General features: G+C 45.9%; 1 long non-coding RNA gene across 1 annotated transcript in view; it reads left to right on the forward strand.

The window, feature by feature from the left end:
- Positions 1–2,121: 2,121 nt before the first annotated feature.
- The window catches only part of LOC147582813 (uncharacterized), a 394,038-nt gene continuing 381,887 nt past the window's right edge, over positions 2,122–14,272 (forward strand). Inside the window, exons 1-2 of the long non-coding RNA XR_015248788.1 lie at positions 2,122–3,429; positions 4,060–4,198. This is a non-coding gene — a long non-coding RNA (uncharacterized LOC147582813). The remainder of the gene's footprint in view (positions 3,430–4,059; positions 4,199–14,272) is intronic.

Here is a 14,272-nt window from a genome sequence, read left to right on the forward strand (position 1 = left end):
ATCGGAAACAGGCTCCAGGCTCCGAGCCATCAGCCCAGAGCCTGACGCGGGGCTCGAACTCACGGACCGCGAGATCATGACCTGGCTGAAGTCGGATGCTTAACCGACTGCTCCACCCAGGCGCCCCAAAATGGCAACATTTTAAATAAAGGCAGGGTCAGTACGGCAGATTTTTCCTTTAGTCTTTGGCTCCAATACGGCTCGGCACATGGTCTGTTACTGCTCCAGTCCCGGCTGAGGTGGCATAATTGCGTTTGGAAGGAGGTACCTGGAACCAACTTTATTCCTATTATTGTGCTCTCCGGGAAGCTATCTGTTAGGTGTTTTCTCCTGAGAAGGGGTGCAGGGTGGTGGGTATTCACAAGGGTGCTGGCGAAGGCTGCCTGATTTCAACCCCCAACTGTGCCACTTATGTCACCAACTGGGCCAGAATACTTCCGCTCTCTGGACCTTGCTTTCCTGATGTTCTCCATGGTGATGATGATGACCCTTCATGCCTTCCATTGCTGGGAGGACTTAGTGAGTTACGAGTGGGCCCCTTCTCCCAGCCAGTGCTTAGCTTGTGATAAAGTCAAGAAATCAAGTCCTTCTATAGCCAAGGTGTAAGCCTGTGCCCCCAGGCTGAAGGTAGCCCACAGGTCTGCTTGCTTCCTTCCATGGGGCGTTGTTAGATTAAAACAAGAAATTAGTTGCCAGAATTGTAAAATCACCAGGTTGCACATTAAAAAAAAAAAACCTACAAAAATCAGAAGATCTGGCGACCTGCTTGGTGGTCACATTTGGCCAGATCTGCCAACCAGTAGATTTCTTTAGATGAAATGAATTCTCCCCGGTTCACCCCAGACCATGGCTGTCAGATTTTGAAATTAAAAATACAGAACACCAGTTACATTTGGAGATCAGATAACTGAAGAATTTTTTAGTGTAAGTATATCCCATGCGACATTTGAGACATATTTACGCTAAAAAACTTATTACTTAAAGATTTCTCCTGAAATATTAAAAATGCTTTGTTTGTCTGAAATTCAAATGTAGCTGGGCATCCTGTGTTTTATCTGGCAAGCCCTCCCTGCCCCCCACACCAGCTTTACTGGTCTGTCATCCCACTTGACTTCTGTGGTCAGCGGTTCAGACCAGGCATGACTCTAGGCTATGGAGCTAAAATTCCAGGCAGAGGTAATCTCTGACAAGCTGCACGGAAGTGTGGTCACTGAAGTGCAGTTTTTAGCTGTTTAACGAACTTTCTTCAAGCTTGGGGGCCTTCTCTGCCTAGGTGTGGTGGAACAGGTGCAAGGAATAAATAAAATCTCTAACGCTGGCTCAGCACCGCTGGGCGAGTCCCCTGGGCAGGTGCTTATGTGTGTGAGCGAAGTGAGATGAACCCCCAGCACTCGGTGAGCCTTTGTCTTTCTCTCGCCGTCGCTGGAGTGTTTTCAGATAGAGAACCAGGTCTGAAAACATCCCTGTGGAAACAGCAGCCATTTTTTTAGGACCAGGACACGAAGGATGGTGATGTTTTCCTTACATCAGGTTGCGAGACCTTGACAAGGATCTCTACTTATGTCTCTGTTTGATGGAAGAGAGAGGTAGGTACCTCTAACAGGACTGCTCTGCACACGGACTGAAGATTCTATTCTCTCTCTGGCTTCCAGCAAGGGGAAACATGCAGGCCTGAGCAGGAGAGCAGAGATTAGCTAGAACAGGTGTCTCAACCTTGGCACCATTGGCCTTGGGGTTGGATACTTTTTTGGCATCGGGGGCTGTCCTGAACAATGAAGGATGTTCAGCAGCATCTCTGACCCTCACCTCCCAGATCCCGGTCCCTCCCACTCCCCACTCACCCCAGTGTGACAACCAAAAACACGTGCCCATATTTCTAAATGTCACCTGGGAGACAGATTCTCACCTAGTAGAGAACCGCTGTACTGGAAATATCACCATGAGGCTAAATGAGGGCACAGATGCCTCCAAGACCAGGGGGTAACCTCACTGTGAGAGCCAAGTTTAAGGTCATGGGGGTGGGTGGGCACCTAGAGCTGAAGTTCAGTGATGAAGGTTGTTGGCCAAGTTAACCTCTTCTGCGGCTAAGAGGATCTAGTCTGTAACGATCCCAATGGACAAATTAGCTTAGTTACTGTTTGGTTTATGGTACTAGTGATTATGTATTTCACCTCTGTGCGTTTACCGCTCCTTGGATGCCTCTCTCGTTCTCTCTTCAGCCCTAATCTCTCACCCCCACAAGTGCCCTGTAGACCACTGCTTCTCAGCCAAGGTGACCACCCCCCCCCCCGCCCCCCGGCAACATTTAGCAATGTCTGGAGACACGTGTGGTTGCCACAACTGAAGCATGCATGATGGGTAGAAGCCAGAGATGCCACTGAACATCCTGCAATGTGCAGCAGAGCCCCCCACAGCAAAGAATTCTCTGGTCCCCAATGTTCACACTCCGGAGGCGGAGAAACCTGGCCATAGTAGGAGTGAATATATACGCTCACCTAAACAGTCCAGGAGAGCCTTCCCTACGCAGCCCAGGCACCTGGGGGTTCATGGGACTCGTCTTAAATTCACATCTGGGCATGGGTCAGTATTCAGACTCTATGGAGGGACATTTTCTCTCCATCCCATGTTGCACTTGTGCCCAGAAATGGCAAGACCAGCAATACTGTGAGGATGTAGGTTCTTATGGAACCGTTCCCTTCTTTCTTTGGGGGTTTGGGTACTTTACAGAAGTTCACCTGGGTCTCAGATTCGTACCTGATCCTAATCTCTGATGAACACCATCAGATAAAGAGATTCTCCTAACGCGTTGAGGACAGACAGTGCAGAAGTTTAACAGGTCTGGTGAGGAGGGAAGACTACCGGCGACTTGGGGAGAAAAACAGACCAACTCAGTTTCCATACACGGCCCTTTATCACCTCAACATCATTATCAAAACACCATTTCCACTGTTTACATGGTTGCAAAAGGGAACAGCTTTGACCACCCGTGTTTGATCGCGTTCCTGATACACCCCTCCCCCAGCACCTCGTGCCTTCTGTTCCCTTTGAAATATTATTTGGTTCCATCTTTTTTTTTTTTTTTTTTCCTGCTGGGACTCTGTGTTTCTCTCTCTCTCTCTCTTTGTGCGTGTGTGTGACCACAATTGTAGTTTCAGTAAATAAAACGGCTGCTTGATAACGTGGAACGGCCCAGCGCTTAACTCTGCCCTTGGAGATCCTTTACATCAAACCAGCGATCAAAAAATGGTGCAGATAAAATTTGTCATCAGGGATTTCCTACAAAAGAATTACAGTGGAGAAATGGCCTGATCGATACTATGGATTTTCACTGCAGGGGCTGGTGGTCCAATTGCTGTGAGACACTCACACAGATAAAAGGGCATGGCCACCACTCTGTCACAGACTGCTGACTCAGCAAAAGCTTGGCAGGTATTTATAGGCCGGAGTGATACAGAATTATCACCTTGCAGTGCCCGGCGCGTGTTCCTTCTGAGATTGCCTTCCTTTATGGGATTGCTAAATGCAGGTGAATGGAAAAATGATGGCTAACAGCTGTCAAAATGCAACAGAATGAAGTACTTAAATCTTTTTTTATCCATTAAAAGGGTAACAACCATACATATATCATGGCACAGACGTTGTAATGATATTTGGGGGCTGGTAAACGAGGGGGTAATAAACAATGCATGTTCTGATCAGAAGAGCAGAGGAAATAGACTTGGGGGTTGGGGGGGGAAGGCCGGGCTTCCCTGAAACCTTATAATTACTTTAATGGTTGAACATTATCTAACAGAAGGAAAACAGAATTACATTTGCGTCCCAATCTTTGGGAGACCCGCTTTCCCCTTAGTTGGCATTTTGAAGGCATGGAACTATTCCCTAAAACACTTAACCAGGCTCACTGCGTTCTGAAATGACTGAATTTCGTGTATGCTAGGTTAATTAGAGCATGCGCAAGACCAGTAATTTATTGTTAAGATTCTCCAGGTGTAAGGCCTGGGGTCCGGTGAGAACTTCCCCTTGTGTGTTTCCAACCTCTGTGCTCTGGCTGAATTTCAGATGTGCCGGGGGGCGAAACTTTGAAGGCGGAGGAGCGCGGACGTAGCTTCTCTCCCACGGAGTGTGGTTATTCCCGGAGGAGAAGTCCCATCAGCCAGTCGCCGGAGCTCTGGAGTTCCTTAGCCATTACTTACATAAGGTAGGTAATTGCCCTGATTCCCAGTTAATGTTTCCTTGAGGAACTCCTCTGGAAAAATCTTACTAGCCCCTAAAACATCCATGTTGTATTTTTCTTACTTTTTAGTTAGTGGGAATCAACTTCCAGGAAGATTTGAAATACCTCTTATGGTTCCCCTGTAGAATCCTGGCTTGTTTGAAAATATGCTGCATTGTGCCTTATACATCCCTTTCCCTAAAATATCTTACTCAGTTTTCAGTGAACCATTTTTGGTACGCTTGAACATTGAAAGAAGACTCTTTTCCTTATTCTCAATATTTAAAAAGTATTGCAAGGCAAAAAGGGAAAATATATATATAGGACGTCATCAATGACCAGGCCTCTTGACAGTAATGAATGCTCCATTTCTTGAACACCTGCGGTGAGTTAGGCCTCGTGCAGGGTGTTGAAGAAACGCAGTGAATGAAAACAGGCTTTCAAGTTAGGGAGTTTACGGAGAGGAGGACAAGGGAAGATATTTATTGAACAACTACTTTGTGCCAGGCCCCTGGCGTATGTTATAATGAAACAGCAAACAGCTACAAAATGCCAGACGGACTCTTAAGTGTTCTGTTGACTTGTCTGCTCCTCATCACAGCTCTGGGAGGCAGTGTTATTACCACGCCTGCTTCACAGGTGGAGAAACTGAGGCGTCAGAGTGGTTGAGTAATTTGGCCAAGGTCACGTGGCCAGGAAGTGGAGGAGCTGGAATATAACACAGGCTGTCTGACTCAAAGGTTCAGATACCCAGGGTTCCCTGGTGGCTCAGTTGGCTGGGTATCCGACTTCCGCAGGGGTCATGATCTCACGGCTCATGAGTTCAAGCTTGCCATCCGGCTCTGTGCTGTCAGGGCAGAGCCTGCTTTGGGGCTTCTTCCTCCCGCCCTCTGCCCCCTTCCCCTTCCTGCTTGCGCTCTCTCTCTTATAAATAAATCTTAAAAAAAAAAAAAGGTTCAGAGTCCCTACTGCAGAGCTACCCAGCTTCTCCCTGCCTGGAAACTTTCTCCTTTTATCCTTACGAAGGTCCCACGAAGTAGGCGTTCCTTACTGAGTGACTGAGAAAATCTCACAGGCTCACGAAAAGTGAGCGTTTTGCCCGGCCAGCTACTGGCAGAGCTGGGATCTGAACCCAGGCACACCTGCCTTGACATTCCCTGCTGGTTGACTGTGTGTCATTTACAGAGGACCCACCAAGCCAGCAAGGCTCTGCAGCTTGTAACTTCAAAAAACAAAAGTCAGGGAGTGCAAGCCATAACCTGCAGTCCAGGGAAAAGAATTTAATTTCAGGAAGCATGCCACTGCCTGGAAGGAACATTAACAAGACTGTTGTACCCAGATCGTCCCTGGCCAGCGTCGGGTAGGACTCAAAAATGTAACCGGCACCTTCCGGAACTGTCCATGGGGAAATCATCTTTGTGCCTGTTTGAACTGCCTTATACTGGTGGAAATCATTGCCACTATCATCACAGGATTGTTGTATGGGAGTTTACTGTCACTGGCAATAAACATAGATGAAGGGGGGGGGGAATAAGAAAACAAAAGGGAAAAATAGAAGCAAAAAATGCACCAGAGTGAAAAAACTATCCATAAACGTGTTGTTTTTTTGTCTCTGTAGTTGCTCTGATGTGCACAAAGGAAATAGATGGAATAAAATCACATCTCAGGAACACCAACATAAATCCCCCCTTGCTTTGACAAGTACGTAATTTTCTTCAGAGATGCTCTTCACGTCTGGAGAGTTATGAGCCAATTTCATTCCCATCTGACAAATTTACAAAGAAACATTAGAGAAAAGGGATTAGGAAAGCGAGAAATCTTTATAGACTTTTTCCTCGGGCTGTATTTCCCTTCCATCTTTTGGCTCTTCCTTGAGGACCACGCATGAGCGACTCGCACAGGACGGCCCCCATAACTGAGAGCTCAGCTGAGGCACAAAACGAGACATGTGCTTTCAATTAGCAAATGGTATTTACACGATTGGGGGGTGAGAGGCGGGACGGGGTGGGGGCGGGAAGAGCGTTATTGACAAATATTTAGATGAAGTCTCTGAAGTATCGTGCAAAGTGGTATTTGTAAAATTTGACTTTTTTTGTGAGAAATACAGGGAGAGAGAGAGAGAGAGAGAGAGACAGAAGAAGGGAGGGAGGGAGAACTGAGTGGTCTAAGGGGGTTTATACTGGAGATAAGCATTCCAGAAAGATAACAATAAAGGATTGATTATCGCAAAGCATACATTTCCCCCCCCTCCTGGTAGGAGCATAGGTTCTAAGAGGAACGTGGAGCTTTTTTGACCTTTAAAAAAAACTCCATCGCCAATTTCATCATACAGTGTTTAGAGTGACCGGCTGTGTACTTTGCCCAGAACTGTCCTGGTTTCTGAACTGAAGATCACGGGTCGTGGGAACCCTCGCCTCCCAGGCGAACTACGAGGGTCAGTCGGTCACCCGTACTTGATGTCGGTGGTTCCCGCCCACGTTGCGTGAGTTTTTGGCCGTTGTTAATTCTCTTCAATACTTGCAACCTTGGATTGTTCACTTTTTGGCTTTATTAACTAGCAGAGTTGGTGCGCGTGCTATGCCGCACACACACTTAAATACACATACGTATGTATTTTGGTCAGTTTGAGATTCTAGCAAGAATCTTCGATTCAGGTCACCGTGAGGGCTTAGAATTTTGATGGAAAAATCATACTAGTGCTCAGAAATTCAGGAAATGTATTCCTTTCCTGGGGTTGAGATTAAACATAATATAATGCAGATGCTGTTGGATGCAGAGCCCAGATGACAAATGTTTTATAACAGGGACTTAGGGAACGGAGTAAAGTAAGAGATACATCGCTTCCAAGGCCTTCGTTGAGAGCCGCAAAGCACTCATAATACTGGATGTATAATTTGGCAGGAGGAAGGTGAGATATTTGTGTGTGTATTGGCATTGTATATTTTTCAGAGGGTCCAATCGGATTTATGGTGGTCTTGTTGATAATTCATTCACCTTACAAGAGAGTGAAATGGAACCTCATTTGTGTAACTAATTTCAGCTTTCTGTTCCAAAGCGTGCCCACTGCTGCCACTATTCAAGTTGTTTGCATTCTTAAAAAAAACAAAAACAAAAAACAAACCTCTACCTTTGGCAACGCTTTACTATTTTTCTTTTTTGAAAGTCACAAGAAAATCTCTATTGTTTACCTTCATGAGAAATGGCGATTTGTATTGATTGGAATGAGGTGTTTCCAGCCTTCAGAGTGCAAGAGAGACAAACATTTCCTTTGCCTGCAAAAATCCTCAAAGGTCTTGCATTTGGGGGTTCAGTTCAGGATCCCCAACCCACGTGTGGAAGTGTAATTTGGGTTTGCTCTCTCTTGAAACTCTTCCAATAAAATGCTCCCTTTGGTCTGACTGCTGAACATGAAAAGTGGTGCTTCTCTGGACAAGGAGTCTTTGTGCCCAAACTCAGAGAGAGAAGCAGTGACAAGGGGTGCCCATCAATAGAAAGTCCCAGAATGGAAGAACAGGGATGTTGTGAGGTGTCTGACCTGCCTGACCTCTAGAAAACCTGTCCCACAGTAGGTGGGGGACATTCCATCCTCATAGAACTGATGGAACTTGTGGATGGCTCTTCACTTAACAAGGGAGCTGAAGTACAGCGTTGCCGAGAAATGAGATTGATCGTGATGAGAGAAATAAAAATTTAAAATATCCCCTGGTGGGGAAAATTTTTCTTTTTATTTCTGCATTTGAATCTTTTAAATACTGTAACTTTTGGGGGAAAGTTATTGAGACATAAAAGGAATATCTGAACTGCTTTGGAGTTTATGATAACCACAGTATAATACATTATCTTGAAAGCCTTTATAGTATGCAGTTACAAACTTCCAGGAAATCTATTAAAATGCAGCATTAATTAACATAAACTTTTTATAGTGTTACTAATATTCTGCAAACAACTAAGAGTTTAAAAGCCCTTTTTTACAGGCATTTCTTGCTGCCTATACACCATGATCAGAGTGAGTTATGGGGAACACTAACGGAAAGAGAGAAATGAATTTTCGCTGATTGTCCTGAACGGGATATTCACCTTCAGTATCTGCCTTGAATTTGCACAAGTGTAAAGACAAAACTTGCCAGTTTGCCTCGTACTTTCTATATGCTTAGGCACCTGATCACAGGCAACACGCTGATGTTTCACTCCCCATTCTTCCAAGTGATGGTAAATAGCATCTCTGAAACAACTTTCGAAGTGAAAGCAGCTCCTTGAACTCTGCGTGACTGAGTTTGGCCGTGTCCCCTCCCGCCACGTTGGCCATGTCACTGTCTTACCGTGCTGCAGATTCCATTTAGACACTCAGGGATATGTCAAGCGGTCACAGACACCGAAGCGGTATTTTTATTTTTTTGACGTCTGCTTCCGGGTGGCGCTGGTAAATCTCCCAAACCTGAGTCGTGACCTTTTTTAGAGGGATGTTTTTCATTTCTGTTTTGAATCCCAGAGGGGAGGAGGCATTTCGATATCTATGCCCAAAGGGCACAACTGTCTCCACGCAGGAGCGGAATGAAGATGAGCCGGCCCGGAATTACCCAGCCTTAATTACTCCCCAACTACCCATGCTTTGCTGCGTCCGCTCAGACACAGATGGGAGGGGAGGGTCCCTAGCTTGCCTCCTCTGCCAGTCCTCTGTAAATACTGCAGCTACGATTCCAGCCAACTCCTTAGTTTCCTAAGGAATTCCATGATTCCAGCTATGATTCCTTCGTTTCCCAGGTCTTTGGTGTCATCTGGGTAAGACTGACGATGTTTCAATTTTAGTTATCTTCTTCGAACGACACGCTAGCTTTACTCTTTCAAAAAATTTTTTTTTTGTTTTTCCAGGTTTCTTTCTTTGGGCTGTAGAATCCTTCAAAAGTGCCTTGCCATATTTTGCTTTTCCCTCTTCCTTCACGGCCTGATTCTCAATCCATACGGCACTAAGATTCTAACCTGCCAATCATAAAAACGCATTGTTACGCACATGCATCGTTCTCTGTGTGTGTTTCCGCCATTAAGTCTCTCGCGTGTGGATCCAACGGATATTTATTAAGTGTGTATAACATGCCAGGTGTTACGGAAGTGCCGGTGAACGTGACTGATGAGCTTGTCTCCTCGTGGGGGCAGCCATCGCAAAGGGCGAGCAATCGAACGAATAACAGGGTGTGAAATCTGTCGAGGAAACACCCTGATGCTGTAATTGGGTGTCGCCGACGGGGCACTTGAGGCAGGGTGGCGAGGGACATCTTCTGCAAGGTGGTCCCATCATGGCTGCAACCTGAGTGATGAGAAGAAGCTTGTGACGCGCACACCCGGGGACCAGTGTTGCCGGCAAATGGAGCGCCAGGTGCACAGGTCACGTGGGAACTCTCCTGGCGTGTTTCAGCCAGAGCGCTCAGGCTAGTGTGGCTGGTTCCGGGTGAACAGAGATGTCAGAGAGGTGGGAGATACGCAGTGTCTGTGATGATAACAGCTTCCATTGATCAAGGTGGGCACTTAGAGTGCATTACCTCTATACCTTGCAGGGAGAAGATTATTGTCACGTTTAACAGGTTCAGAGAGGTAATGTGACCCCTCCAGGGTCACACAGCTAATAAGTACCAGAGTTGGAATTGAAATGCAGATTCGTCCGGTTCCAATATTTGTACACACACACACACACACACACACACACACGTTGCATACTTAATATGTGCTTGGCACTTTGTAAGAGTTGACGGTAAAATAGCGGACAAAATAAAATTCTGACCCTCGCCTCCACTAGACGGAATCTGAGAAGAACTAACTGTAGTTTGTCAGATTGTGGAAAGTGCTGTGGAGTTGGACGAACCAGGGTAAAGACTGGAGGGGAATCCGTGGAGCTTGGGTTTCTCTCTTATGTAAGGATTTCAGAAAAGGCCTCCGTGATAAGGGCGTCCCTGAGCCCAGATGTGAAGTGACAGCAAGCCAGTGGGCTCTCCAGGAAGAGCAGTCCAGGCAGAAGAGCAGCGAGGGGAGAAAACTCTGGAATGGGCATGTGTGTGGCATGTTGGAAGAAAAGCAAGGATATAGGGGTGCTAGATTCAAGTGAACGAAGGGGAGAACAGGAAACCTGGTGAGCCATTACAAGGATGTAGGCTTTTACTCTGAGTGAGGTGGGAGTCATTGGAAAGTGTTGAACAAAAGGAGGCTGTGGTAGCAATTGTTTCTCTTTTCTTTTCTTTTTTAAGTGTATTTACTAATTAAAAAAAAAATTTTTTTTAACGTTTATTGATTTTTGAGACAGAGAGAGACAGAGCATGAACAGGGGTGGGTCAGAGAGAGAGAGGGAGACACGGAATATGAAACAGGCTCCAGGCTCTGAGCTGTCAGCACAGAGCCCGATGCGGGGCTCGATCCCACGAACTGTGAGATCATGACCTGAGCTGAAGTCAGACGCTTAACCGACTGAGCCACCCAGGCACCCCTTTTTTTTAAAAATTTTTTTTTAACGTTTATTGATTTTTGAGACAGAGAGAGACAGAGCATGAACAGGGGTGGGTCAGAGAGAGAGAGGGAGACACAGAATATGAAACATGTATTTACTAATTTTGAGAGAGAGAGAGAGAGAGAGAGCAAGGGAGAAGGGACAGAGAGAGAGAGAGAGAGAGACAGAATTGCAAGTAGGTTCCATGATGTCTGTGCAGAGCTGGATGAGGGACCCAAACTCATGAACCGTGATATCATGACCTGAGCTGAGATCAAGAGTCAGACGCTTAACCTACTGAGCCATCCAGGTGCCCCAGCAATTTGGTTTTCATAGGATTCGTCTGAAAACTGGGTAAAATGTAGATCATTGAGGGGGGTAAGGCAGAAGTAGAAAACCAGGTCAGGTATCGTGGTGGCTGGGGGTAGCACTGTGGCAGTGAAATGGTGAGAAGGGGGTAGGCTTATGATATGTTTCAAAGTAGAGCGAACAGAATTTGCTGCTGATTGCGTGGTGAACCCTGAGAGAAAGAAGTCATGGACGGCACCACGTTCCAAACAACGAGAAGGATGAAGTTGCCACTTACCGAAAGGGACAAAAATCACGGGGCATGGGCCTATTTTGGGGGGGACAGGTAAAAGAATTTGGTATTCGCCCTCCCATCGTGTTCCACGTCTTTATTTATACTGTCACGGATACCTCTTGTTTTTGAGAAGTGGGTCAGCTGACGGGCAGACATTATTTGAGTAGAAGAGTGTCCACATTTCTCCTCTTTCTAAAAAAAAAAAAAAACAAGTTGGGTTTAAGTCAAGTGGGGGGGGGGTGGGGCATATCACTAAATTAGAAACATTAGGAACAAAATGACACGTGAACCCATACCAGTCCAACGAACCCATTTCAAGGGCAGATTCTCCCCGAGACCTGCTGGTTTGGGAATCTGGTACTAGAACTGGGAAGAGTTGGGCGTATCAAAGGGAAGTTTTGTTTTGTTTTGTTTTGTTTGGCTTCTAAAAACATATCTGTAGAGGGGCGCCTGGGTGGCTCAGTCGGTTAAGCGGCCGACTTCAGCGCAGGTCATGGTCTCACAGTTCGTGGGTTCGAGCCCCGCGTCGGGCTCTGTGCTGATGCCTCCGAGCCTGGAGCCTGCTTCCGATTCTGTGTCTCCCTCTCTCTCTGCCCCTCCCCTGCTCATGCTCTGTCTCTCTCTCTCCTTCAAAAATAAATAAAAACATTAAAGAAAAAGAAAAAAAAAAGTATCTGTAGTACATCAGCTCTCTCTCCTACCCTCCTTGACTAGGTAGTTATTTGGGGGAATGACAGAAGGAATGTGTCCACTTGAGACTGGGGCAAGAACTAGCTAGAGGAGCTCCCTTTACTTCTTTGCCAGAGATAGATGTTGAGATTTCGTTCGTAATTCTCTTCTTGTCTTCACGGACCCAAGTCTTCACGCAGAAAGCCATTCGTGACTTCTGGAAAGGAGCCTAGGCACAAGTTTCCTGGGTTTTAGTACGGGGCTGGGGAGAGCAAGGAAGAAATGGAGAGGTACTTATGCAAAACCCAGATTGTGTTCTGCCCGTGTCTGAGGTGTGGAGGGAGCTCTTGCTGGCCGGTCTGCAAGCCAAGACTCGAAGAAAGGCCACGCTTCTCACTGAAGGGCGGTTCCTTGACGTCACCAAGGGCATCCAAGGTCAAGGTTATGAAATCTCTTGCCTAGCAGAGCATTCCCCAAGGCCTTGCGTGGTGAGACGGTCTCTCACGAGGACTCAGGGCTGCTTCTGTTCTCCACATGAGACCTGCCTGCACACGCCTTGGTGGGGCCGAGCAGCCAGAATATTCTCCCGTCACAATGTTTGGGAACTGGGAAGAACCAGGACATAGGTCAAAATAGGTGACCCCCAGTAAATTCAGCTTGCAGATCCATTTTAATTGGCCTGTGTAGCAATTATAAAGTTATGTATATTTACAAATTGCATATGTGTCCACAAATAAAAGTGGAAAAAATGTTGTTATTAAATTTTTTAAAATATTTATTTATCTTTGAGAGAGAGAGAGGGAGGGAGACACAGAATCCGCAGCAGGCTCCAGGCTCTGAGCTGTCAGCACAGAGCCCGACACGGGGCTCAAACTCACGAACCAGGAGATCGTGACCTGAGCCGAAGTCAGACGCTTAACCGACTGAGCCACCCAGGAGCCCCCAAAATGGAAAGTTTTATGTAAAGATTCAGATTCCTGGCTTCTGAGATTTGGAGGCTCTGGCCATACAGGGCCATATTTCTCTGGCCACAGTCGGCAGAGAAACACCCACTCATTTTATGGTCTCTCCAGTTCACTTCTGTCCCCACCCAGGCATTGTTTTACCTGCCTGCCTCTTCTGGACAGTTGGGAGAGGACCCCTGACCTCTATATATGTATGTGTAATATTGGTGGCTGTAATATATACTGCTGTAAATGCCTTAGATATCATCTTTAATTTAAAGAGCGGCCTGCCTTTCAGATAATCACCTTCAGCTTTTTAAAACCAGAATTGTTAATTACCCTGGCAGCATTTTCTTTGCTTTAGACCCGATAAAGTCACTGTTAAGGGATGTGATTATTTGGTGGGTGAATCCGAAAGGTACCCTTTCCCTTTTTTTTTTCCCCTCTCTTCTGTTCTATTTTCTCTTTGCTCACACCCTCCCTGCCAACCAGCCCAACACGCAAGAAACCCTTCAGGTGTTTAAAGGAGCTGGAAAATATTCCAGGAAATGCTGAAAGTTTGCCACATTGTCAGAGGATAAAAGCGCGATGTTCAATCCAAAGGCTTTGTGTAGTTTTTTCCTTTTTTTTTTCTCTCAATGCAAGTTCCAAGTTAAATTTTTGGATGCTTATCTTCTCTACATTTTAATGAGAAGCCTTTGCTCAGGATTTTTTTTTTTTAAACAAAGGCACAAAAGTTTAAACCCTTTGCACAATAGCAGTGTGTATGAAGTGACATGCTGTTTTTATATTTTGAAAAACACCAGTGCTCACATAATCAGCAGGAGCAGGGATATTGGACAAGTAAATATGGAATATTTCGCTCGCAGGCAATCACTGAATCTATTAAATATGCAAACCAGGCAGCATCGTATGGATTTTTTCATTGCAGCATTTTATAGGGGTAAGTGTGTAAGGCTGGGTATATAGTCAACTTTTACGAGTCGGATCATTTTTTCCCCACTAGTTTCTGTTGTAATTACCAAGATGCTTATTGTAATTTCTGATTGATCTTCAATTGGCACAGCCTCATAACACTTTATCTTGACAATTCTCTGCCTGTGGGCCTTAGTTATGTGGTGAATGATTTATCTGTAAACCTTCGACGTACTCAGGGGTTCCACGTTCAGAGAGATCTGCTTGTGAAGCGAGGAATGCTTTAATAAAGCAAATAATCGAGGTGGTTACTGCATTTAGGAGAATTCGGCACATTGACCCTGGTGGGAGGGACCCGTTCTCCTTCATAACAAGTCTATGCATGGTTGTATATTAATTTTTCACTTTATTTCATGTCTGTCTTCCCACCGGGCTGTCATTTCTCTCAGAGCAGGAATCCCGCCTTTGGGTGTTTTTTT

The sequence above is a fragment of the Puma concolor genome, chromosome A3 (genome assembly GCF_028749965.1).
Source record: "Puma concolor isolate L17-30 chromosome A3, mPumCon1.1.hap2, whole genome shotgun sequence".
NCBI classification, from domain to species: domain Eukaryota; kingdom Metazoa; phylum Chordata; class Mammalia; order Carnivora; family Felidae; genus Puma; species Puma concolor.